Source organism: Pseudorasbora parva, chromosome 17, assembly GCF_024679245.1.
Source record: "Pseudorasbora parva isolate DD20220531a chromosome 17, ASM2467924v1, whole genome shotgun sequence".
NCBI lineage: Eukaryota > Metazoa > Chordata > Actinopteri > Cypriniformes > Gobionidae > Pseudorasbora > Pseudorasbora parva.
Genome location: NC_090188.1, coordinates 35,717,536 through 35,743,991, shown reverse-complemented (window position 1 = coordinate 35,743,991; position 26,456 = coordinate 35,717,536). Strand labels below are relative to the sequence as shown.

General features: G+C 39.5%; 1 protein-coding gene across 2 annotated transcripts in view; it reads right to left on the bottom strand.

Annotated features, from left to right (window-relative positions):
- Positions 1–17,855, bottom strand: part of micu1 (mitochondrial calcium uptake 1) — a 142,611-nt gene extending 124,756 nt beyond the window's left edge. For both annotated transcript variants that reach the window (XM_067421747.1, XM_067421748.1), the window contains exon 1: positions 17,668–17,855. The gene's annotated coding sequence lies outside the window, so the exon portion shown is untranslated. The remainder of the gene's footprint in view (positions 1–17,667) is intronic.
- Between the last annotated feature and the right edge of the window lie 8,601 nt (positions 17,856–26,456).

The following is a 26,456-nucleotide window of genomic DNA, read 5'->3' as shown; positions in this document are numbered from 1 at the left end:
AATAATTAATGACAGTTCATAAAGTTTGAAACTTTATGAACTGTCATGAACTGTGTTCATCCACACATCAGAGAAAGCTATATGGAGAGGATCTCTTTTAAAATACTTTTACACTAGCTTTTACTAAGCTTAACAACAGAACATCAGAATTATTTTCAGAAAGCTGAATTAACCATAAGTGACATTCTGTGAAACAGAACATTTGCTTCTTAACCGGCTCCATTACAGTTGCTCTGTATTTCCAAAACAGCTTCAAACTTGGGTGCATTTTGACAGTTATTCATTGTAAAATGATCAAACTTTGTGGTTTTTAACTACAGTATGTACATAGTTTTTTTCAGACTGTCAGTTCTCATTTGTGTGCATATCAGATTTAAATCCAATCAGATTTAGCAAGTGTGAACAGCAAAAAAAAAAATGTTTTACAAGTCTGTTTCGAGCTACATTTATCTGTGGTTTGAAATCCTATTCATGTTGTAAATGAGACAACATCTGTACTGAAAACCCCTTCATGTTACAGTTGTTGTTGTTGGCCTATACCTATGGCCAACTGCTTATTAGTTAGTAAGGCTGTTAAGTTTAGGTACTGGGTTGGATTAATGCATGCTAATCAACTAGTTAATTGTGAGAATTGGACCCTAAACTAAAGTGTTACCAGGACAAGCCACAAATCCACAATGCTAGGTTTTTTCCATTTTATTTGGAACAGACAGTAGTGCAAATTACAGTTTGTTCCACCAAGACGCATTTAGTCCCCCCTGAGGTAGTTGGAACAGAACAGCCTCTTCATTTATTAAGCACCAAGCAGAAAACAGAATACACTCTTACATAGGTCTTTTTTTAAAGGGCTGATTAAAAACAAAATGTATTAGGTCAAAATTGGCTACAAAACTAAAAATTATAAAAATTGAAAATTATAGTGAGTGTTACAAATTGATCTACTTATACACATATACATAAATATATTTATACATGTATACATAAATGTATTTATACATATATAATTATACATATGCACACATACATGTATATGTGTGTGTATATGTGTGTGTATATGTGTGTGTGTATATATATATATATATATATATATATATATATATATATATATATATATATATATATATATATATATATATATATATATACACACACACACATACATTATATGTATGTATGTATGTATATATATATATATATATATTATACATACAGACATACACACACACACACATATATATATATATATATATATATATATATATATATATATATATATATATATATATATATATATATATATATACACACATAATCAACTAGTTATTTGTAGTTAATTTATATATATATATATATATATATATATATATATATTCATAAGTTATGCGCAGGTCAATGTATAAATAACCCGCACCCAACCAACTGTTTCAGCTAACCCGTCAGCAAATCGGACCGCAAAAAAGAGAATATTGTAACGTAAACGCTTCCTGACCCGCATTTTTTAAAAGTCATAAATGCTCCATGGCATAATATCCATTAATCCAGCCTGTGGAGGAGAGAAATGTTTCAGGCCCTGACGTGCGCTTAGAGATGCGGTGACGAGAGCAGGCAGTTCTTAAGGCGGCCCATCATTGTCCATGCATATTATTGATGAACGCGATGTTTATATTCATATTATTGATGAATGCCATATTTATGTTTCGACCCTGTTTGAAGAATTCATCAGCAGCTCAACTGAGAGAAAGCCCACTTTTAGAAAAAGTTTTTGATTTATTCATTTATTTTGTTTTCTTAAAAATTAAGATGCTTTGTGTGTTTATCCAGTCTACTCGAAGTGTGTGTCTCTTCTCCGACTTTCCCAACAAAAATCCCGCCCTGGAATGTATACACCAAAATGAGTTTTATGCTCGCAGTTTTTCTCGTTCATATGATACGCACTTTATGGCGTACTATACGCACGAACCACCCACCCCACCAACCCCATCCTACCCAAGAGCGTGTCATATACATGCTCTTGAATGGCACTTTATGGAATGTATACATTCCACGAGATTGAACACATTGCTATTGATACGCATTAGCATGTGATCGTGTTGGACATTACTGAGTAGGGCTGCACGATTTGGGGAAAATATATAATTGCGATTATTCTGGGTAAAATTGCGATTGCGATTTAAAATGCGATTATTGTTATTATAATTTTTTACAAATGAAAAGAGTGTATATAACATTTTGTGTTTATATATTAATGTGACTAATAATAGTAATTATGATTATTATTACTGCTAAAAATATTTTTAAAAATAAGAAATATTACCATTACAATAACATTTTCATAATAATAATAAATAAAAAAAGAGTGCGTCAGAATAAATATAACAATATAATACTAATACTAATTATTATTATTATTGTAATATTTTACAGAAAACTTATTTTACACACACAAAAAAACTGCTGGGTTACCTAATATGCAGACAGCCTATGACTAAAAAACATTAGAAAGGTCTAAGCCTAAGTAGTTATTCTTAAAGTATGTCTTTAATATGAAATATGAACCTATTGTGCACCCACTGTGGGGGAAAAAAACTCCTGTACATTGAAGAAAAACATGGATTGTCCAACAAATGTATAATTTTTAAAGTTTATTAAGTTTTAAGATGTATTAAGCATTATTTTCATATTATTGATGACCCAAAAGTTTTTAATTCATACTGAAAGCCAGAGGGCGCCCTCGAGCGGAAAACGCCACATTTGCCTCAGAGAAGTAATGACGGTAGTTTTCAGGAAATCCATGATGTGAAGCTAACGCTGTAAACAGAAGATAGAGACGCTTTGATTAAACATGACGACAATAAACACGACTGCAGCAAAATATGGTGTATTTGAGTTCTTGAAGCCGTCAAGGGTATTTTCATAATAATAAAGTGTATTATAATGCAGTGCTGATTGAGATAGAATACTATAAAATAACGCCTCGTCTGCCTCACTCTGATGAGAAGCCACATCAGCTCACAAACACTCGACTGACGATATGAAGTGAGTTAAACATGTTATTAAACGTTGTCTTTTGTTGAACAGGTTTATGAACGCTTCACTAGTTTGTGAAGATGTTTGACTCGTGTTGCTTTTTCAAACGCACGTTATAAGCGACTCAAACGCGCGGTCTTTCAGACGGAGCAGCGTTTATCACAGAGCCGCTCTTCGCAAACACACGGGGAATTTATTAATTTAATTAAAATCGCAGCCTTTGAGCTTTTATAATCGCACACAAGCCAAATCGCGATTGCGGTTCGATTTCGATTAATCGTGCAGCCCTATTACTGAGGTAAGCTATATGCAGAGGACGCGTGTAAGAACTTGCGTGTGCTGAGAGAAGATCTGTCTGTGTGCACTCAGAGTTTATGTAAAGTACGTGATTAGAACTGTAACTGTAGTGTGATTTGATATTACATTTAAAGGTGCAGGAAGCAATTCCTGAGAAACGCTTTTGATAGTGGATCAAACACCACAACACACAGCTCAATGAGCAGTAGGGGGCGTAAACACATGGGGAGATGAGAGTGAGTAAGAGGGAGAAGTCTGTAAAAAAGAGGGATGGCTGAGCGACATTACAAAAGTGAAAAGGTCAGTGGAAAAAGAAGGGTTATGATCAGACACAAGCTTTTGGATCTGTGTTAATACTACGAAATCGCTCCAGCGCTGGAGAGACCCAAGCATAAAGGCTGAAAACGGACACAGAGGTTGTATTGTTTCTGCTCCATACACAAGTAACATTGGTTTTGCTATGTTTCACAGAACCAAGATATGCTGTTCTTGTAATGTTAGCTATAGTAACATTACAGTTGAGGGTCATTTGCTTCAGTTATGATAAAGATACATCCACTCTTGCATTGCATGCTGGTGCATTTTGGGGTCAGAGCAATGAACAGTGTTTGTTTGGACTGATTTATAATATTAAGTGTTTCTCAGAATCTGCTTACTGATGGGGCTGTTGCATAATAACCACAACATTGTAATACTGCAATACTGACAAGCCAACCACAAGTTTCATTGTTGACTGAACAGTCCCTTGTGGAACACTAAAAGAACACTTTTAAAGGTCCCGTTCTTCGCGATTCCATCTTTCAAACTTTAGTTAGTGTGTAATATTGCTGTTAGAGCATAAATAATACCTGTAAAATTATAAAGCTCAAAGTTCAATGCCAAGCGAGATATTTTATTTAACAGAAGTTCCCTTTCAAAGAACTCAACATGAACTCTGTAAACATAATCAAAGCTTCGAAAACATGCGTTAAAGCATACTTTTGAAAAGAGTACTTACTACAGATATAAATAATATACATTAAAATAATATATTAAGTGCTAACTGTATGTTATTGGCAACTAAATTAAAATGTATTATATTTTAAATTTATATAAATGTAATTTGTTAATTAATGCGAGACACTAGAGGCAAAAACAAAAATGATGTAATTTCCTCACCCTCATGTTGTCCCAAACCTATATAGAAAAATGTTTCTGTGACAAAGAAAGAAAAAAAAATTCTTCCATATATTGGATATTGAAAAAGAAGGATATTTGTCAGATTAGTAAGGCCAATTATTTGATCTCAACATTTTAAAGCACAGCCTGAACATCTCATTTTGTGTTCCACAGAAGAAATAAAGTTACAGGGGTTTGGAAGCACACCAGCGCACTGACAGGAAACACTTTGTAACGGTTGAGGTAAACTGCAGTTCTTGTACGTCCAATTGGTTGAGCATAATTCCTCTATGGGTTTAAGACTTTAAGAATCCCAAAACTTTCTATTCAAAGAGAACTCTTTAACCTTGCATCTCTGCAATCTTCAACAGCAAAAAAGACTGCAGCAGTCTGGGTTTCACATATCTAGTGGCAATCTGGAATCCGCTTGTCTTTATGCACCAGTGATCTAACAGCCACACGCCTCTCAGATAAGGTTCTGCCAGGCATTGCACCAACTGGAGACATCAGGGCCAAGATCACAGGCAGCTGAGGACAAACTTGCCTGAGCACCAAAATGGTTACCTATCTGACAGGGTGTCAGTGACTGACACTAGGGGGTCGCACTAGGGAGCCCCAAACCACTAGGCCAATGAGAATTGGCAAGTGGAATTTGTATACCACTCCGCCAGACATGCATGTATAAGGGAGATGGTGTGCATCAATCATTCAGATTTGTTCTTCGGAGCTGAGTGCATCATCTCTACATGAGATCATTTAATTCATTTAGAAGCCAGTTGCTGGTGTTAAGCCGCATATCAGCAGTCGGTCTCCAAGCAGTGTATGGATAAGTGCAGATAGAGTTCCCTTGGGCTCTTCAGCAACAAAAGAGAGCAGCTTTCCTCTAAAAGTTTGAACACAGATGGAGAGCGTAAAGGCACAGGTGCCTATCCACCTGTGTGTTTCTGGATGCGGCCGATATCTTTCAGCCATGGACGATTACGATTGCAGTCTCAAGTGTTTGGGTCTCACCCACACTAAAACAGCATTTGTGGATGGCTCATGTCCTCATTACAAGAACATGATCATGGCAAAGTTGCCAGATGAAATCTTCACAGACTCGCGTCCATAGCTTATAAGATTGCTTTGTCTCCAACAGAAAAGGCTTACAGCTAGGCCTGTCACGATAACAAATCTTGCTGGACGATAAATTGGGCAAGAAATTATTGCAATAAACGATAATATTGTCGTTCTGAGACCATTTTCATTTAAAATAATGATAATGGCATAAAAATGCAGGTACACCTTTTCAAAGATTAATAAACTTTAATTTCTAAAGACTATTTAACACTAAAAATGGAAAACATTTTAAATAACCACAATAAATTAACAAAACAACCAAAAACAATAAAAGCATGGACTCCCAGTCTGTTTAAAAAATGCATTTAAATTAGGGCTGTCAAACGATTAAAAAATTTAATCGCCATTAATCGTTGATGATAGTTAACTCACGATTAATCACAATTTAATCGCAGATTTTTATTTGTTGTAAATGTATCTTAAATTAAGTTTGAATTAAGTTTTTAATACTCTAATCAACATGGGTATATGGACAAATATGCATGCTTTATGCAAATGTACGTTTATTATTAGTGAAACCATATAATACTTATTCAATAATAATCAATAAAACAGCTCGGAGATATGTATCAAAGGTCATAGATGTTTATCAAAGAACTTGTTCATGTCTCTTAAGCCTAGCTTAAAAATTCAGAATAAGCAGGGATTTCTCTCATTTTAAGAATATAAATAAAGGTAGTATTACTTAGGGACGGGGCCGATCCAGTATCGGTATCGGGGACCGATACCAGCGTAATTCACGTATCGGATTTTCCCGATCCAACCAGTGGAGAAATCCGATATCCATGAGCCATGTCTGCTATCTGGCTGCAAACTATGGAATGGATTTCCTGAACGGAGGCGCGGCTCAATGAGACACAGAGTTAGACAAGCCCCTGCTCAGGAAATCCATTCCGCAGTTTGCAGCCAGATAGCACGATAGCATTGAGCAGCATTGTGGCTAGCCATACACCGCAGAGCAAGACGATGGTTGCAAAACCGTAATTCAGAGAGGTGGAAGCTCCCTCGCGTCATACACACCGAACGCAATCAAACATTCAAAAAAGCAGATAAGTTCAGACAAGACTAGGTTAAATGACATCAACAATCGCCATCTGCGGGTGTGTCGGCTGTGGCGCGTGTAACACTCACACTAGCCACCCACTTTGAACTTATTATGATCTTCTCAAAATCCATTTGTTATAATCGCGTTGTGCATCACACGTGTTTCTATTGAGTTTATGAATATTATAATCAGAGGCGTTCAGATTAGCCGAAGTTTTGTTCAGAGCGCACACAGCTCTCACTGAAATCTACACTAAAAGCAGAGAAGATTGTGCGATCTACTGCGCAGGAGATTCATTCAGCATACAGTCATTGGCAATTTTTGTTCTATTTCAGCCCCGAAAATACTTCACAGCAGAACTAGCGCATCTGATATGACTGGCATAAAGTCTGCTTGACGTTCGCGAATTTAGGGACCGTCTCTAAAGTAACGTAAAACATTGGTATACGTTTCTAACTTCAATAGTATTTGAAGAGAATGACTTAGTCATAAAACTGACTGTAAAGTGTTTATCTAGGTGTCAGGTATGATGCACACCTTTTGGATTTTTGATATTTAATAAAATAAACATATATAAACATAATAAACAAATATTCTTTATTTCAGTAGGATATTGTATGGGATGGGCTCATACACAAACTATGCTAGATTTAAATGTGTCATAGCTGATAGAACACTGATGAGAATATTGCTTGAGAAAATACAGAGATAATATTAGAGATTATACAGTAAATTAGAGATATAAAAGAGATTTATGCATTATGCATTGCCATTGACAACGGCGATTTATAAGGAAGGAAATCCCACAGAATCTAGCTTAAAAAGTGCTTAGAGCTGCTTGATTTATTTGTTGTTTGTTGATTTTCAAATATAAAACTTGTTAAAATGTTTTAAGTTTGTGCATCTGTTCTTTTTGAACACTTTCACCTTATTTGAACAAAACCGTGATAATATTCGATAATCGTGATAATTTGGGTCACTATAATCGTGATGTGAAATTTCCATACCATTTCATCCCTAATACATAAATATCATACTTGCCGATTGAGAGGAGTTTATTTTAGAATCATATAAAATCAACAATAAAGATAATAATAATATTAAAGCAAAACAATTACTGTTCCTCTAGTGCCACGCGTGCAGAGTTTGGAGGCCTGGTTAACACTTGCTAACCCATCACGCTGTTTTATCTGGACATTCAGACATCGGCAAGCAATTCAATTTGCCATGTGCCTGCCCAGGTTCAGTAGCATGCTCTATCTCAATGGCAGGCAAAGACACCACTGTCAAGTGTGTGGAAATTGCAGTCCTGCTGGCGAGAGATGCAATAAAGTCTGTCCCTCCCGCCAAGATGAAGAAGGGTTTCTACAGCCCTCACTTTATCGTACCAAAGAAGGTTGGAGGGTTGTGACCAATCTTAGACCTGCAACTTTTTAAAAGAGACACTGCACAAGTTTTCGTTAAAGATACTACACAGAAACGAATTCTGACATGTGTTCGCCAACATGATCGGTTGGCAGAGATAGACCTTAAAGGTAGGCTAGGTAGGAATGATCTTAAACACTTTTGTTTAAATTTGTGTAAACTTTCTTTATATGTCAATACATAACTAAAAATGTAAGTACTCTGAAAAAGAGAGTATTGGGACGAAAACGATTGGGACGAAACAAACCACCGCTTTCCCTACAGGTTCTGCCCACACATGCGCGCACCCCTAGGAAGAGCAAAAGCATTCAAAATGCACAGTGCCGGGTTTTGCAGTCAGCGGAGACAAACAATGCAAAAAAAGGAAGACAGTAGGCCTACGTGTAAAGGCAATGCACAAGAAGTCTTTGGATAAACAAAGAAATCAAACGTGAGTAAATATCAGCGTGGCTTTCCAATAATGTTGAGAACTGAGGGACCTGAGGGGGCTGAACAACGACTCATTGCTGGCTGTATTTCTGCTGGACAGGTAATCTTTCATTTTGATTATACATTTTTTCTGTTTATGTTTTCATGAAGCATGTATCACTAGCACATGTAGCTGCCTAATATAGCATAACATTACTTAGCATAAAGTTACAATATTATACACTTAGCCATTAGTAGAGATGATAAATACTCAATATGCTTAGTTCAAGTTGATCTCTGTCGTGTTGAATTGCGCAAAACTTAAAGGGGGGGTGAAATGCTGTTTCATGCATACTGATCTTTTTACACTGTTAAAGACTTGGAATCCCATACTAAACATGGACAAAGTTTCAAAAGTTAAGGTGGACGTTTGATGGAGTATTTCTTTGTCAAAAATACTACTTCCGGTTAGTCATAAGTTTCGGCAAGTTTTTTCGATCATGGGTCCACTTGACGTTAAAAGGTCGGAATTTCCTTGTATGGGCCGTACGGACAATTCTACCGGAAGAGCGTGAGAAAGAGAGAGAGAGGGAGAGTGCGAAAGCAACAGGCTACGCCCATCAAAGCGTTGGCTCGTAGGCTGCGCTGCACAGGTGATGTGACTTCAAGAAATTAACAATGTCACCAAAAAAGTGCGTTTTTGGTTGCCAGACCAAGACAGTCCTGTACAGATTGCCAAAAAACCCCGCGTTAAGGCAACAGTGGATGTAATTTGCTTTTCCGGATCAGCAACTGAGTTGCGCGAATGTTTATATCTGTTCACTGCATTTCGGTTTCATAAACAAGGCCCAGCTCGATGCCGGATTTTCCGATCGCCTAATGCTGAAGGATGGAGCAGTCCCAACGTTAGAACCGCAGGCGGTGAGGAAGACTGCTTCAAATGTCTGTGTTTTTGCCTATGCTCATCAAGTAGCCCAAACATGATCACGTATAGTTAATTGATCAATTGAGCATGCGATGTGTAGTGCGTGTACATTTGTTTAGCTGGCCACTATATGTGTAACTTTATGTTTGTGTATTGTAAAAGCACTCCAAACAACAATACACAAAGAGTGGGGAAATATGTTGAACTAAATAAGCGCGCTTCTTCATTCAAATGCGCTACTATTCCGTGTCTTTCTATGTAAACACTAGCCTGCCGTGCAAAACCAGTCCGCTTACTACAATTGTCTACACAAACCACGTGTAAACACACACACACACACACACACGTGCACAACTGCACTTCCCACATGTACACCTTCAAAGACAAAAATATGACGATATAATTCAAGTATAAATATGTAAATAACACAAGTCGCTAAGCATATTATATAGTTAGTGTATAACTTGTACCACATAGAGACGTCCTGCTCTAGTCGTTTTTGCTGCTGCTCCTGTTCAACTGCAGCCTCTGGGTCTGATTCCGGATCATAGATGTATGGCTGTATCTGATTAAAAGCCATATTTTTATTTTGAATAAAGTTTTTTCCCGCTGTTAGGGATGACACAGCTTTACGACGCACTCAACACAACAGCGGCGTGCACACGTCATTGTTTAGCTCCGCCCACACGACACGCCCCCACCCGCTCTGCTTTTTTCGGAAAGACTCGGAACAGCGCATCTTTCTTATATAATTATTAAAAAAAATAAAGACTTTTCGGAGATATGCAGGATGCAATGCTACTCTATAGGTACTCAAGATTGACATGACACTGACTGAAACTGAGTGTTTCACCCCCCCTTTAACTTTAGATAACAAAATGCATGTGTAAAAGCTAGTACACCGCATCCAGGAACTTTTTTTACAACCAAGTTAGCTTTAGCTACTACTAATCAACAATGCTTTCATCATGGAAACTCTTACATGCACAACACAGTATATGAATCTTACACAAAATTCATCTTCATCACAGTATAACTGATGTTATTGGGGGGAAAAAAATTATCAATGCTACCCGTTTTTAGCTTTGCCTTATAAATATAACTAGCTCGTTACAGAATTAAACAAAAATATATATATTTTTAACTTTACCAGTATCGGTATTCTAGCTTGATAGTGAGTGCTAAAAGACATCTCATTTGTTTATATTCATACTGATAAAGTTAGATGTTTTATTACATGTGATTCTGACATGATGTCACTACATACACACCGCTAGTCTCAGGGCAATAATGCGTCTTCCAGCTGAGCGGTCGGTGAGGCGCGTTTATGTGCTTTGGGGGCGTGGCTTTAGAAAGAGCCCAGAAGGGAGAAGGGTGAGTGAATGGAAATAATGAGCTGTCTTTAAAACAGTTCTGAGAGGTCTACAGACACTCAAATTTTATACTTTCTTTTTCAGAGTACTTACATTTTAAATATGTACTGATATATAAAGAACATTTAAACAAATTTAGAAAAAATGTTTTAACCAATTCTTACCCATCCTACCTCTAAGGGTGCACTCTACCCCGTCTAGATTTTACCTCACACCAAACTTTTTTTTTTTGGTTCACTTTCGAAGGTCAGGCATACCAGTATGAGTACAACCTTTCATGTTGTCCCTGTCACCTTGTGTCTTCATGAAAGTCACAGAGGCTACTCTTGCCGTTTTAATAGAATTGGGCATTTGCATTCTAAACGACTGGTTGATCCTAGCTCACAATTCGGCACCAGGCGACTTAACACAGGGACTTCTTTCCTCATGTGGTACTTCTCAGTTAGTAAGTCTATGTGACCCCCTTGTGTGTATATGGCCCCAAGTAAGGTCCATCTAGCGTTAAAAACTCATTCTATGGAAACGGCCCATAAGGTTTCCCTGGTTTATTTTAGTATCCAGAGGTAAAGGCACAGCACTATTCTGGAAAGAGGGGTGGGAAGCAGCAGCTTATTTGCATTTAAAGATACGTACATCTTTAAAGATACACACGTTTTTGCTTCCATCCGAAAAGGGGCATTTTGGTCATGGTAAAATAAATGTTCTGTGGGGTATTTGAGCTGAACACATTCTGCGGACACCTGAGACATGTATTACATCTTGTAAAAATGGGCATAATAGGTTGTCGTTAATTTTTTTATGTTAAAATATTCACATACTCTATTACTCCAGCACCTCTATTCCCAGTCTGTCTGAAACCCTCTGATTTCTACAAAGCCCCTCCTTTCAAAAAGCCCAGAGTGCTCTGATTGGCCAGGAGACCCGTTATGATTGGCCAAACATCAAGTGTATGTCAGAAATCAAACGCCTTTACCATAATGTTACCATTGTTGTCAATAGTACTGACCGCGATACCAAATTGGTAATGAAATGTTAAAAATGTGACGCTTCGAGTGCTGTTGAGCTGGAATCTTAAAAACGTCTTTTTTATGTAAAAACCTCTTTTTTGAAAGGCGGTTTAGAGGAGGTTTGGAGCTGTTCTCTGTTAGACAGAATAAATCCCTTTGTGGCAGACTATGGGCTCTGTAACTTTGCAGATCCCTTCACGGAGTGCCACAGCGAATCATCTGCCTCCATCTATTCCTATCCTCTGTATCCTCTTCTCTCAGACCGACTACCTTCATGTCCTCCTTCACTAAATCCATAAACCTCCTCTTTGGTCTTTCTCTTGACCTCCTGCCTGGCAGCTCTAACCATGTCATTTCATGTCACAGGTTTAAGTGTAGATGTCCAGTAAAGAGCACGTTCAGGGCTTTGCAGAGATACAGAGATTACATTTGTTTAGAGGTTTCACCAGGACAACAACTTCTCCCTGGTCTTTATGACTGAATTATCAAATTTAGCACTCTTATGGAAAATTAGAATTTTTTGTAATTATTTAAAACTAAATTTTGTAGGCCTAATTAAAAAAAAACAAAAAACATACATAAAAAGTATGTTTATCCGGCATTTTGGGAGTAGGGATGTTAACCGATGACCGTTTGACTGATGGTTGACCGTATCAACGTTAACCGATCAAAGCTGTCTGTTAAAAAAAAAAAAAAAAAAAGATCTCTAAATTAGGCTATAGACAGTGGACTATCTCATTCCAAAATCCTTCTGTGTGAAGTAAACAAATCCCTCACACTAAATTTTTCATAACTCGCCTGTTTGTACTTAATAAACCAAAAAAAACATTTGGCGCGAGGTCACCGCATTTGGGTTTGCGCACTCACAAGGTTTGCAAAAAGTAAACAGGCTAAAACACTTGAGGTTAGAGTCAGGGCAGACGACAGCATGAAGCGTGCATTCCGCATAAGATGGGCTTACATTTGGAAATATATTACATCTACATTTCAGTGGTGACACATAAGGTGATTATCATCTTTCTTTATTATTGTTAGCACTACCTCGAACTAAAGCGGCGTCTCTTCGGAGCTGTCACTTTCTTAAATGAGCCGCAGCAATGTTTCAAATGAGCTTCAAACGCTAGACAAATGCCTTTATTTTCAATGCGATCACCTTGTACCCAAACCATTTTGAAACTAAGGAGCTATTTGTCCTCCGATTACAAACAAGCTCCTCCGCGGCGCGTTTGAGGGATTTTAAAAAAGTGACGTGAGTGGAAGGGAGGCAGCGGCGCCAGGACAGTTGTGAGAGCGGGAGGAAGAGCGGCAGAGAGATGCGACAGTTGCGAAATTGCAGGCGCGGCTTGCGGCTGTTATTTTAAATAGCGCAGCATATTTTAAACTAAGCGGTTAAATGGTTTCAGCCGGCTAATGAGGCTCGGTGGTCATCAAGAAAATGTTTAGTTTTCGCCGTCCCTATTTGGGAGACACAAGTGAATAGGGAAATAAATTACATATATATGTTTCTATATAATAGATACACTCCTGAACAAAATCTTAAGACCAGGGGATTCATTGCAAGTTTTACACATTTCACACTTGTGGATCATAACCGGGTTGTAAGTGCTGCTTCAAAATGCCAAAAGAAGAAACAGGAGCAAGAGACAAAAAATAGAGAGTAGGCAATTTATTGAAAACTGCATTTAAACTCAAACAGGCCGTTCATCAGCTGATCAAAAGTTTAAGATCATAGCCATAAAAAGGTCAAATCTGCACAAAATATGGCTTTCATGTCATTGTCCTTCAAGCAGTCATACTGTCAAGATGTCCTGATGGCAAAGGCAAAAAGGCTCTCTCTCTTTGAACGTGGCAGGATTTTTGAGCTGCACAAGCAAGGCCTTTCGCAACGCGCCATCGCTGCTGAGGCTGGACACAGTAAGAGTCATTTTACATTTCTTAAAAAATCCTGAGAGTTATGGGACAAAAAAAGTCAAGTGGTAGATCCAAAAAGATTTCACCTGCACTGAACCGCAGGATCCGACAGGTTGTCCGTGAAGACACAGGTCAGTCCTCAACCCAAATTAAGGCCCTTACTGTTGCTGACTGCAGCCCAATAACCATAAGACGTCATCTGCTAGAGAAGGGCTTCAAGAACAAAAAATGTCTTCAAAGGCCACATCTCCTCCCACGACACAAACTTGCCCGTTTAGAATTTGCAAGGGAGCACCAAACATGGGACATTGAAAAGTGGAAGAAAGTTTTATTCTCTGACAAGAAAAAATTTAACCTGGATGGTCGTGTTGGCTTCCAACGTTACTGGCATGACAAGGAGATCCCACCGGAGATGTTTTCTACAGTGGAGGAGGCTCCAGCATGATCTGGGGTGCTTTTTCCTTCAATGGGAAAATGGAGCTTCATGTTGTGCAGGGGCGCCAAACGGCGACTGGCTATGTGGATCTGTTGCAGCGGGCATCCCTCTTGACCGAGGGCCCCCATCTGTGCGGTAATGCCTGGTTCTTTCAAAAGGACAACGCTGCAATTCACAAAGCCCGCCTGACGAAGGACTTCTTCCAGAAGAATAATGTTTCTCTTTTGGACCATCCTGCGTGTTCCCCTGATCTAAATCCCATTGAGAACATTTGGGGATGGATGGCAAGGGAAGTTTACAAAAATGGACGTCAACGAAGATGCCCTTCGTGAAGCCATCTTAACCACATGGAGCAACGGAACTCCAGTCTCCTGTAAACAGTTGCATCAAGCATGCCGAAGCGAGTTTTTGAAGTGATCAACAAGAACGGTGGGGCTACTTACTACTGAGTCCTTTTTTGACACTTTTAGTACTGTTGTGCGTTTATTTTTGGGCTATGGTCTTAAACTTTTGATCAGCTGATGAACGGCCTGTTTGAGTTTAAATGCAGTTTTCAATAAATTGCCTACTCTCTATTTTTTGTCTCTTGCTCCTGTTTCTTCTTTTGGCATTTTAAAGCAGCACTTACAACCCGGTTATGATTCACAAGTGCGAAATGTGTAAAACTCGCAATGAATCCCCTGGTCTTAGGGGGGGGGGGGGGGGGGGGGGTGAAATGCTGTTTCACGCATACTGAGCTTTTTACACTGTTAAAGACTTGGATTCCCATCCTAAACATAGACAAAGTTTCAAAAACTAATGTTGGAGGTTTGATGGAGTATTTCTATGTTAAAAATACTCCTTCCGGTTTCTCACAAGTTTCGGAGAGTTTTTTTAGAGTATGGCTCGACTTGACGTTAATAGAACGGAAGGTCCTTGTATGGGCCGTACGGGCTCTTCTCCCCGTAGGGTGCGCGCGCGTGACTAGAGCGAGAGAGGAAATGCACGGCCGTAAACACTGCTCTCAAGCTGCAGATCCAGTCGTCCGTGAACACTAATGTCGGTTATAGTCCGCGCCGCGCTCCACTTCATTCCTCCACTTTGACATCAAGCGACTTCAACGCTTCAGCACAGCATTCCGGGAAGGCAGCGCTGCATTTGAACTGATTTGAACGCAGAAATGACGGGAAGCTTCACAACATCGCATTGCAAAGTGGATCTCCACACTCCAAGAAGTGTGTTTTTGACGGAGCGGTCCCAGCGATAAAAGTTCGGACCTGCTCTGGAAGTGGCCGGTGAGTAAAACTGCTTCAAATGTCTATGCTGTTGGCTCGTCGCGTGAGTAAACATCAGTAAACGACACGATCGCGTGCTTCGTCATTCAAATGCGCTAACGGACTCCATTGTTGTTCTATGTATAACGTTACACTAGTCTGACGTGCAAAACCGTTTTGGATGCTACTGCTAAGGTATAGTCCCATACAATAGTCCATAAACCGAATCATGTCCTCATAAACTGCAAGTAAACACACACAAATGTTGACAGGCCACTAAATACAGTACATACCACAGAGACGGACGTCCTGCTGTTGCTGTTTCTATTTCAGCCTCCGAATTAGATTCTGGATCATATATCTATTAGCTGAGATCGATAGCAAGGGTTTCTCCGCGCTTGAGGACGATGTGCCACGTTTAACAAACATTTGTCAAAAGATGCAAACAGCTCATTATGATGAGCTGTTTGGCATCAATGACACATCAGGTTTAGATAAAGTTTAGACATCCATCAGTTTTCTGTTGTCATGTATGATGCAAGCATCTGTTTATTTATTAGTTTTTCTTGTTAGTACAGCCATGCATGAATTAATTAGATCAGCATTTACATTTTACAAAGCATATTTGGAGTTGACATGTCAGTGTCACAATATCTCAAATGTTTTTTGCTTTTTTTATAGCAACAGTCTTCATTCAACGACTGATTTAATTAGGCTATAATATTTGGGGGAGAAGCACGTCATTCAAGTGTCATACATGTAATTGGTGACTATATCAGCTTGTAAGCTTGAAGCGCAAACATAACCCTAGCCCTTCCCTTAATGAAATAAAGAAGACTTTTGAATGTATTGTAAATTAATAACCTCCCACACTGTGATAGCCTGCACAAAACTGCTTTAATGATAAGTTGACTGCTTTTTGATGCAGTTTGAGTAACGCAGGAAACATATGACTATTGGCGTTTTTTTTAAACAAACTTTTGCGATTGCAGTAATCTCTTGTTTTATCATATTATAGTGCAATTTTTTAATTGTAATGCACAGGATTTCAGAATTGACGAAAGGCTCCGTCTGTTATTCTGCAGTATTTGGTTTACTTCAGGTTTCCCAGTAATGCTGACCAAGTCTATAATGAAAATGTTGCCAATTATTACTCATTATTACACTTCTTTTTTCATTACATGTGGCTCCAAGAACACATTAATATGCAAATTAGCTCCAGTGTATAGATCATAGATACATTGCATTGAATGGGAAAATGAATGTATGGCAATTTTACCCACATATTGCATAAAGTAAAATGTATAACAATTAATTCACAGTATATTTAAGAATCATCTTTAAACAAAATTTGGTACAAACAAATAATAATCCTGAAACCTGATAATTGATTGGTGGATGAAAAAAAATCCCATTGTTTTTGCCTATACATGTCATTTCATGTCATTTAATTTTTATAGAGTCTCGGTCTCCACATACAAAGACATAACATATGAATAAAATAGGCCTATAATTTAATAATAATAATAATAATAATAATAATAATAATAATAATAATAAATTCCATTAGTTTCTTATGCTCTAAAAAAAAAAGTAACGACATCAAAAAATACTAAATTCACTTTGGTTTCCTGGATCTGAGGAGTTTATGACAGTAAAGAAAAACAAAACATTGTTCTACAAAGATTATCAGAGAAAATATAATTTATCCTTATATGTTGTCCATTAAATCGTTAAGTTCGTAACTGTAACACAATAAAGAAATGTCAACATTAACTGAACAAAAATGCGTTTGTAAACAATGCCTTTAATTTAGGGAAACCAGCCAAATAACGACGACACTGCTTCACAAGAATAACATAAACTGTGTCCTAGGCAAATGGTAGTCTCTCATCAACATGGGCACATTATATGAGCTTTAACATACAGATAGTTTGTAATCTATGAGCCAGAGTTTATATTGAGCTTGAGCATGTGGATGAGCTGAGGCGTTACGCAGCTGGAGCATTAGCATGAGCTATACAGCGAGTGCAGCTTTAACTGCTTTCTTTTCATTGATATTGATATATTGTGATACGTCTAGCGACTGTAGCACTATTTGTATTTATGGACCTTTCAAATGTTGTATGGTCATGCAGATACGACCAGTCACGTACAGACAGCCCACCTATCTGAAGACAGACTAACGTTAACTGACTGACTGACTGACTGACTATGTTCGCTAACCGCTATGGCTGTCTGTCTCTGCGAGTGGTGATCGGGTGGATGTAATCATATACTCACTCTGACACTTCTGGCGATCTCAGTTAAAGACTTGCCAGCTAGATGTTTTCAGTGAAAGCTCCGATTCTCCTTTAAGGTGGATCGCGTTCACTTTCCCCTGAAGTTCCGCGTCTACGGGGGCCGAACATAAACAAAAACCTAACATAAGCGTCAAAAGAGCCACCTCCTTCTCTCGTCTCCTTTGCTGGAGCTCTCTGCTCTAAACGCATGTTTTCATGGGCGAGGTCAAAAGGCGTTTATGTTTGTGTGTAAGAGTTATATAATAAAAGTTTTGGGGAGTATAGAAGTGTATATGAATGAATTAGTACAACAACACAAAAAGTGTGCTTAAAGGGATAGTTCACCCAAAAATGAAAAATGTGTATCTCCTTAGCCTACTCCTTGGGCATCCAAGATGTAGGTTAGTTAGTAGAACACAAATTAAGATTTTTAACTCCAAATGTTGCCGTATAATGCATGTCAAATGGGTGTATTTCTATGACAGTCACTATGAGAGTAAAAAACACAGACATGTGATAAATTGAGCTTTTAATATATAAAAGGTCATGGTAATATAGGAATAACCTGTAAGTTTTCGAGCTGAAAACATCCTTGTTAGTCAAAGAAAAGCTTTTATAGACAACAGGCCCAGAAAACGATCGTGTTCGCAGCTTGACTTCATTGACTGACGAAACACCGCCTCTACAGAATAATAAGCACGTGTAGTTCAGTTTCCCCGCCCACCAACTCATCAGATCACGCTAGCCAGCAGCAGTAAACATGCCGAAGATAGCAAGATATTCCTGGTTGTGGAAGAGCACAGTCGCTGCATAAGCTTCCTTCAGATAATAATATTAGGAATGCGTGGTTGAACTTTATTTTAATGAAGTTCCAGCTCACGTAGGGAAGACATGTTCACTTCATTTCACTGCAGAATCGTTTGTAAACAAATATCCGGTCGATGCTGGATTTGCAGACATATTTATATTAAAACGCAATGCTGTTTCTTCTATATTGGATCTGACAGGAGAAATGGTGCAACACACTTATGTGAGTAAAACGTGTTTTTCATATGTAATAGTACTGCATTGTAATAGATCGTTTTGCTTATGTGTGTGTCTAACAGAACATACCTGATTCAAAGGCTGATGAATCTCATAATATTCCTTTCTTGTTCTGTGCTATTCTCTTCCTCTTGACTTGACATTTGAAGGGTGTACGTGCGTGCAGTTCGCGCTTATATCGAACTATCGTGTGGGCTATGTAATACAAAAATAATAGTCCAAGCAATCGCGAGTGGTTGAGAAATAAATCATTGTGTTTGTTTGATAAAGACGAACGTGAATCATTCCGGTTATCGCTTTCAAAACAAACCCTCCCTCATGTGAACTGAACTGACAGGGACATAGATATGATAGGAGCTGAAGCTCATTAAATATGCAAATATTATCCAATCCTAGCCATGGGCGTTTACTTCCAAGTCTCCAGTGCAGCAAGGCCATCAAAACCCAGCGTTTTGGAGAGAGCCTTAAAAACCTGTGTAGAAAATAGCCTATTACTTTTAGTTGTGAATGTAATGTGTATGCTTGAATGTAGAAACCACACAAACGTCATTAGTTGACCTCAGACAACATTATAATTTTTTTTAAAAGCCTATAAATGGCTATCCACTTTTAACCACGCCCTTAATTATGCAGAACTTTAAGGCTTTCTATAACGTAAACGAATGAGTTATAAAAAAGTTCACCCCCCTCACAGTTATCATGAAGATCAAAATTAGCCTTATAGGCCAAAAGGCTAATATCGGTCGTCTCATAACCCGCGGACCCCGTATGTCTATTTAATGGTCGCGGGTGCGCGGCGGGTTGTAAAAATATATACAGTGGAGCGGTGCGGGCCAAATAACTTCATAAAAGTGGCGCCGCGGGTCGGTGCAGTGCTAACAGTTCCCCTGAACACTGCAGGGGAGGAGTTCAGCGTTCTTCTGGCGTCGCGTGTGAAATGTCTTCATCCCAGGTAACGTTACAGTCAGTGGCATATGTTTCAGCATGTCATCATTTTGAAGTTCTTTTTGTTCTCGGGTTACTACCCGAAACCCAAAGTTTAAAAGTACGATTAAAAACGATACAGACCCCATCAGGCTATGGCAGACGTGTCATTCAACCTATTGTAAGTCGATTTATCATCACAAGAGTCTTAAAAAATATATTATGAAGGTTGAAAAGTTACCTAGTGCTGCTTTAACATGGGGCTCAATGAGATTCTGCTCCTTCTGGAGCCTGCCTCTAGTGGCCAGTTGAGGAATTGCAGTTTACATTACTTCCTTATTGGTTTCAAGAAAGATCGCGGGAGGTTGCCGCTTGGGGAAAACATACAAGGAGATTAAAAAAAACACTTGATGGATTTTTATCATTATAGGATGGTTGCGTACAGTCACTACCAACACACATTTCCATGCAATCAGCTTGTAAAAGTGCATGTACCATTATATGACACCTTTAATACAAAATGACAGTGCTGCCAGTGCCAACAGCTTCCGTAACCGAACAAAGCTATGGTCCCAGTCTAGCTCTGGTTGATGTGCACACACGCTCACCCGGGAGAAGTGCCCATATTTCCAAATCCGCTTGTTTGAATCCTTAAGACTATTTGGCACAGAGTGTATTTGGAACAGAAACACTGTCCAACAGTTTTTATTTTTTTTATTTTATTTTATTTGGCCATGTTTAGCAACTCTTTAATCCAACTCTATAACAGTGTAGATAACCCCCCTATATATACACCCCCACCCCACACACACACACACACACACACCACACACACACTTATAAGTGAGCACATTTGGCCCTCACAAGTATAGCCAAACCAGCAAAACAATTTTTTTTTTGTCTTTGTTGTGTTGTCATAAAAGGTCCATTAACCTGCTGGAAAATCCAGCTAAACCAGCTTCGGATTGTACTACATAAATGGCGTTTAACTACACAGCTACTAGGCTTTTCATAGTCACTGGGTACATAGCAGGTTGATCAGCTGGGCAACCAGCCAGAGGAGCCAAAGTCAAGCTGGGAAAGCCAGTAGACCATCAATGGAGCTAGTTAGCATGCTCTAAAATATAGCTTTTCTTAGTTGACCAGCTTTTACTTTAAGACGGTTTGACTTGACCTTTCCAGCAGGGCCTGGTCGTAAACACTTAAATTTCAATGTTCACACGGTTTGGGTTCGGATATTTGATTCAGCTGACTGATTTTATTTCCTCTTCAAGATGTCTGGCAGCTTTACAGCATCTGGAGATGGCTCAATATCAAAAGTTTAGTTTATGCCACAAAAAATACAAGAGCTGGGGACCAAAAATAGGCCATATTTTTTAAAAAGTTTTTCTCCATAAATGTTTGAACTCAGTTCTTCTAATTCATTCTTCTTCAGCCCTCCTCTTTTTCTCCCTCCATTATTTCTCCCCAGCTTCTCGATATATAATTTGCATCACACACAGACTCCCTCTGCAAAATAGACTGTCTTTGGCAAATTTCCTCTCTGGATCAACCAACCGTGAAACAGGATCAGAGCAGGCTTAGGTGCATATAGTATCCATCTGCAAACTATTCTATTTTGGATGGTTTTGGAGACCGGATCTTAATCAGAATTAAAGGGTTAGTTCACCCAAAAATCGGAACACAGTTTAAGATATTTTATATTTAGTCTGAGAGCGTAGTCCATGTTCAGAAAGGGAATAAAAACATCATCAAAGTAGTCCATATGTGACATCAGATAAATTAAATATAGAATATCTTAAACGGTGTTCTGAAGATGAACGGAGGTCTTACGGGTGTGGAACAACCTTAGGGTGAGTCATTAATGACATCAATTTCAGTTTGGGGTGAACTAACCCTTTAAATGTAGGTTTATAATTGTATCTGTGTGAAGCTTGGCTTTGTCACCAAGTTAATTGTTGCCATAGCACGGTAAATTAATGTACTGTTAGCATGCAAGATCTAGATACATCAAAGATTACAAGTTAAACACTAGCCCTGGTCCATAATCTAATCATGCTTGTCAAATGATAAATAAATAAAAATCCATAACCAGTTACAGTTAAACCCCACCCAGTAGCCAATTCTAAAAATGTAATTGGTCAGGTCAATCACTGTGCTGATTGCCTACTCAGTGCTAAAAAATGATAACCCCTAACCATAACTCTAAATGCTAGTCTTTTTAAACTAGGCAAGGCAAGGCAAGTTAATTTGTATAGCACATTTCATACACAATGGCAATTTAAAGTGTTTTACATAGAAATTAATTTTAAAAAGTGATAACATATGCATAAGAAATAAGCATACCAAATGTAAGAATTAAAAATGTATAGAGAATTTTAAAAATCCTATCTGAGAAGGAAGAGATGGAGCAGGTTCGCACCGTCTCCTGGACCTTACAAGTCGGTACAAGACGGGCTCCTGTAGGGGACATTACCTTTGCCCCGCAGGGCCTCCTTTACACTGTCTGCTACCACAAGCAGAATGAAGCGAAGCACACTGCTCTTCTTTTCCAATCTCTTCCAGTCAGACAGCCCTGACCAAAAATAATAATCAACAGATGCATAAGAAATAGAAATATACAGTTGTAAAGAGAATTAAAAATAATAAAATGATGGGTTTGTTTTTAATCAGCATATCTGCAATGTATTTGTCAGGGTTGTTGTGGCAGTAATCAGTGCACAACGCAGGAGATGAGGGTTCAACACAGACTTTACTTCAAAAGGACAAAGAATTTCAAATATGAAAAGGGGTGGAGGCTTCAGCGAAGTGCGTGAAGCTGGTGATGGGCAGAGTTCTGGAGTAGGCGGGCACCAGTACCATAGTGGCGCTGACGGTGGGAGGACCCAGGGCAGAGTCCTGACTGCCAGGGCGGAGAGAACTCTTAGACCGATCGGCGGAGGGAACCATGGTGAGGTGAGGAACCTGGTGAAACAGAGCGGCCAACAGACCAGGGTCGACATCGTAGGCCTGGAAGCCTGGCGCTGAGCTGCCGGCTCACGTGACTGAGGCGGTGACGTGGACCCAGATGGCCAGAACGATGATGTGTCGAGTGAGGCCGACGGGGAGACTGGAGGAAGTAAGGAGCATGCTGAAGCCGGAGGGGTGCAGGGTGAGGATGCAGCCCAAATCCCGGAAGTCCGAGGTATAGGCTGTGCGTCGACCGCCGGAGTCCAACCTTGAGTGACGAGGGAGCCCAGCGGAGTTTCTTGGCAGACGGGTCGCGGAGGCGATGATGGAGCGGTGAGCCGAGGCGATGGTGACGGGCTGACAGGCCGAGATGGTGAGATGGGCCTGGAGGCATGAGGTGTAGCCGGTGCCTCAACTGCTAACTGAGCTGGTGGCAGGAAAGCCAGAGGTGCAGATGAGCCGCACTGAATGAGCAACGGCGGCGGCAGAGCTAAGGAGGTGGATGACACCAGTGGTGCCGACGGATCCAGGGGGCTGGCCACAGCCAGCGATGGAGACGGGATAAGGACAGATGAGGATAAAGGCAGAAGATTTCCAGACGGGACTGGCGAAGAAGATGATGCTGATGATAGGGTGGGGACTAGGGTGGGAAAAGGATCCGCGGACCACAGATCTATTAGCTCTACGTCCGCTCCTGACTCTGTGTTGGACTGACTTGCCTGCGTCAACTCCGGGGCCTCCGGGGCCTCCGTGTCCTCCAGCTCTCGACTATCCACGGTGGGCACTTCGATCTCGCTGGCTTTAGGAAAGAGGCCATTGTTCGGGATCATCCAATCCAGGTACTCCAGATACGGCCGGCTCTCTGGGCGGAGAAGGGTTGCAACAAGGGTTAGTCCATCTTTTTTCTACTCACTTGGAGGGTCGGTTATTCTGTCAGGGTTGTTGCGGCAGTAGTCAGCGCACAACGCAGGAGATGAGGGTTCAACACAGACTTTACTTCAAAAGGACAAAGAAGGTTCACTACAGACATGTGTACATTCAACACTAACAGTCACAGCAACATTCACAATAAACGACGAAGGACAGAACAGAATAGGGAATATAAATACACAAGGTAATGGAGGGCACTAGTTAGACACAGGTAGGGATGATAACCTAATCAGAGACAAACGAGCACAGATGATGACATAACAGAACATAATTGTGACAGTATTGAGGTCCCAGGTCATTGAATGTAGGTCACCTGAAATGTTTCAGGCCCTGACGTGCACTTAGAAGTGCGGCGGCGAGAGCAGGCAGTTCTTAAGGCGGCCCACCATTGTCCATTTCAGCTGTCTATGCATATTATTGATGAATGCAATGTTTATATTCATATTATTGATTAATGCTAACCTAGAAATCTAGACACACCCTAGTGGCAGAAAATCGAATCTGCCGTGAGTGTCATCTAGCTTCTCTCAATACATGTCTGAGCTGTAAAAAACCAAACTCTGGTCAGGCCATTCACACCGTGTATTGAGTCGGTTGGCGGGGCTTAACATGATGATGGCAGAGTTGCGCTTGCGTGCTACTAGTAAACACAGAAACTGGCGAACGGCGGTCTTTCGAATCAGATTTGACCGCGACTCTGGAAGACTTGGAGTTAAGCTTTTCTCTGAGAAAAGAACAAAGAACGGCTCTGAAGTCATTCTTAATGTGTTCTGAGTTTTGCCGACCGGATACGGCGAATATTTAATCTATCAACCAGCTCTGCTTCACCTTCGTTGCTCTGGTTGGTGTAGCACTATCCTATCGCGTGCAGAGGGAGTTTGAAAGACAACCGTTTATCCCGCCCCTCGGATTGAGCCCTGTCAATGGTGAGTTTCCAGACCAAACATCTTGATGTGGGTCTGGCTTGTCAGGCTAGATGAATGCCACAAAATGATGAGTTTCAAAATGAGTTTTATGCACACGGTTTTTTGCGTGCATATGATGCGCACTTGTGCACTCATATGCACTCCAAAACTCATTTTGGCGTATACATTCCACGAGATTGCATTAGTACTATTGATATGCATAATCATGTGATCGTGTTGGACATTACTGAGCTAGGTTATATGCGTTTAAAAAAGGATAGCCTATTAAAATGGCACAATTTCTCAGTTCATCGTGTTGGGAAATCGGGCATTTTGTCCTGCACAATCTTTATTTAAAACGACCCGACCGACCACGACCTGAATATCATTAAAATGATTTTTGGATGACTCGTAACTGCGGGTGACTGCAGGCACCCGCTCATTTTGGATCAACCCATGCATCACTGGTAAAGACCTCATATTATGGTCATATTTTCTGGTTCTGCTCAAAATCCTGGCAGCAGTGTTCTGTATGAGCTGCAGCTGTCTAATGGTCTTTTTGGGAAGGCCGGCGAGAAGGCCATTACAATAGTCCAGACTGCTGGTGATGAAAGCATGAACGAGTTTCTCTAAGCCTTGCCTGGAAACAAAGCATCTAATTCTTGCAATATTTATGATAGTATGCTGATTTAGTTATTGCTTTGACATGACTGAAACTCAGGTCTTTCTACAAAATCACTCCAAGATTCCAGACCTTTAGCCCAACATATGCGTTCACCTTGAGAATTCATCTTTGTTTCCAAATGTAGTGATTTCAGTTTTGTCTTAGTTTAATTAAAAAGAGTTTTAGCATATCTATTTGTTAACATCATCAATGCATTTGCACAGGGAGTCAACTACAACTTTTTAAACTACAAACTTTTAGCAGATACACTCATTTTATATTTTTCTCCTTAAAAATCAACTGAGAAAATTGTATTATGCAAATGATTGTGAATTAAAGGGATACTTCACCTCTTTTTCATATTAAACTGTTATTCCCTTAACTTAAACGAGTTGATACATACCTCTCTCGTCTCAGTGCGTGCACTTAATCGCTCTGGCGCGGGGTGACGATCTGATAGCATTTAGCTTAGTGTTCCAATCACTTCCATGGCCACAGGTTTATAAATTCCTGATTCATAACTGTTTGAATCTTTATTTGAGGATTGAAAACAAAACTGGAAGTGAAGACAATGCTGAATAAAGTCATAGTTTTTGTGATTTTTGGACCAAAATGTATTTTCGATGCTTCACGAGATTCTAATTAACTAACTGATGTCACATATGGACTACTTTGATGATGTTTTTATTCCCTTTCTGGACGTGAACAGTATAGTGTGCACACACTTGCATACACTCTCGGTCTAAATATAAAATATCTTAAACTGTCATTTGAGTCATTAATGACATCATTTTCAGTTTTGGGTGAACTAACCCTTTAATTGGTTAGTTAGTTAGTTAGTTAATTAATTAGTTAGTTAGTTGTCATTAACATTAGCAGCAGTCTACTAATTAATAATAGACCAAATTTCTTTGGAAGATATTGAAATATGTTTTGATGCAAAGTGGACCAGAGCAAGATTAAACAAGATTGACCAAACTAGCCAAATTGGCGCCATATGTGTCTTTATCTCTTGTGGTCTATTCATGCGTAAGTCTCACTGATGTTCAAAAATAACCACAGGCCATTGACTGTTCTCATATTCATTTTGAGAGCAGAGCCAGACTGGAGACATATTTATTTTTTTTAGGCCCACTTCTCTGCGTGCTGTTTTATCTATATGAATCTCCATGGTGGCCATAATCGTTTTTTTCAGTGTGGATTTGAGTTCAAATCCATCTAGTCACCAGTGGTAGTCATTCATGATGTGTAAAATAGAGTAACTTCCACCAATATTTCAATTCAAGTCTATTTCAGTCTATCAGAAACGTCATTGATCTGTTGAGTGCTCTGCATGACATATCCAATTTCTCTGCTGTCAGATTGTCGGAATCT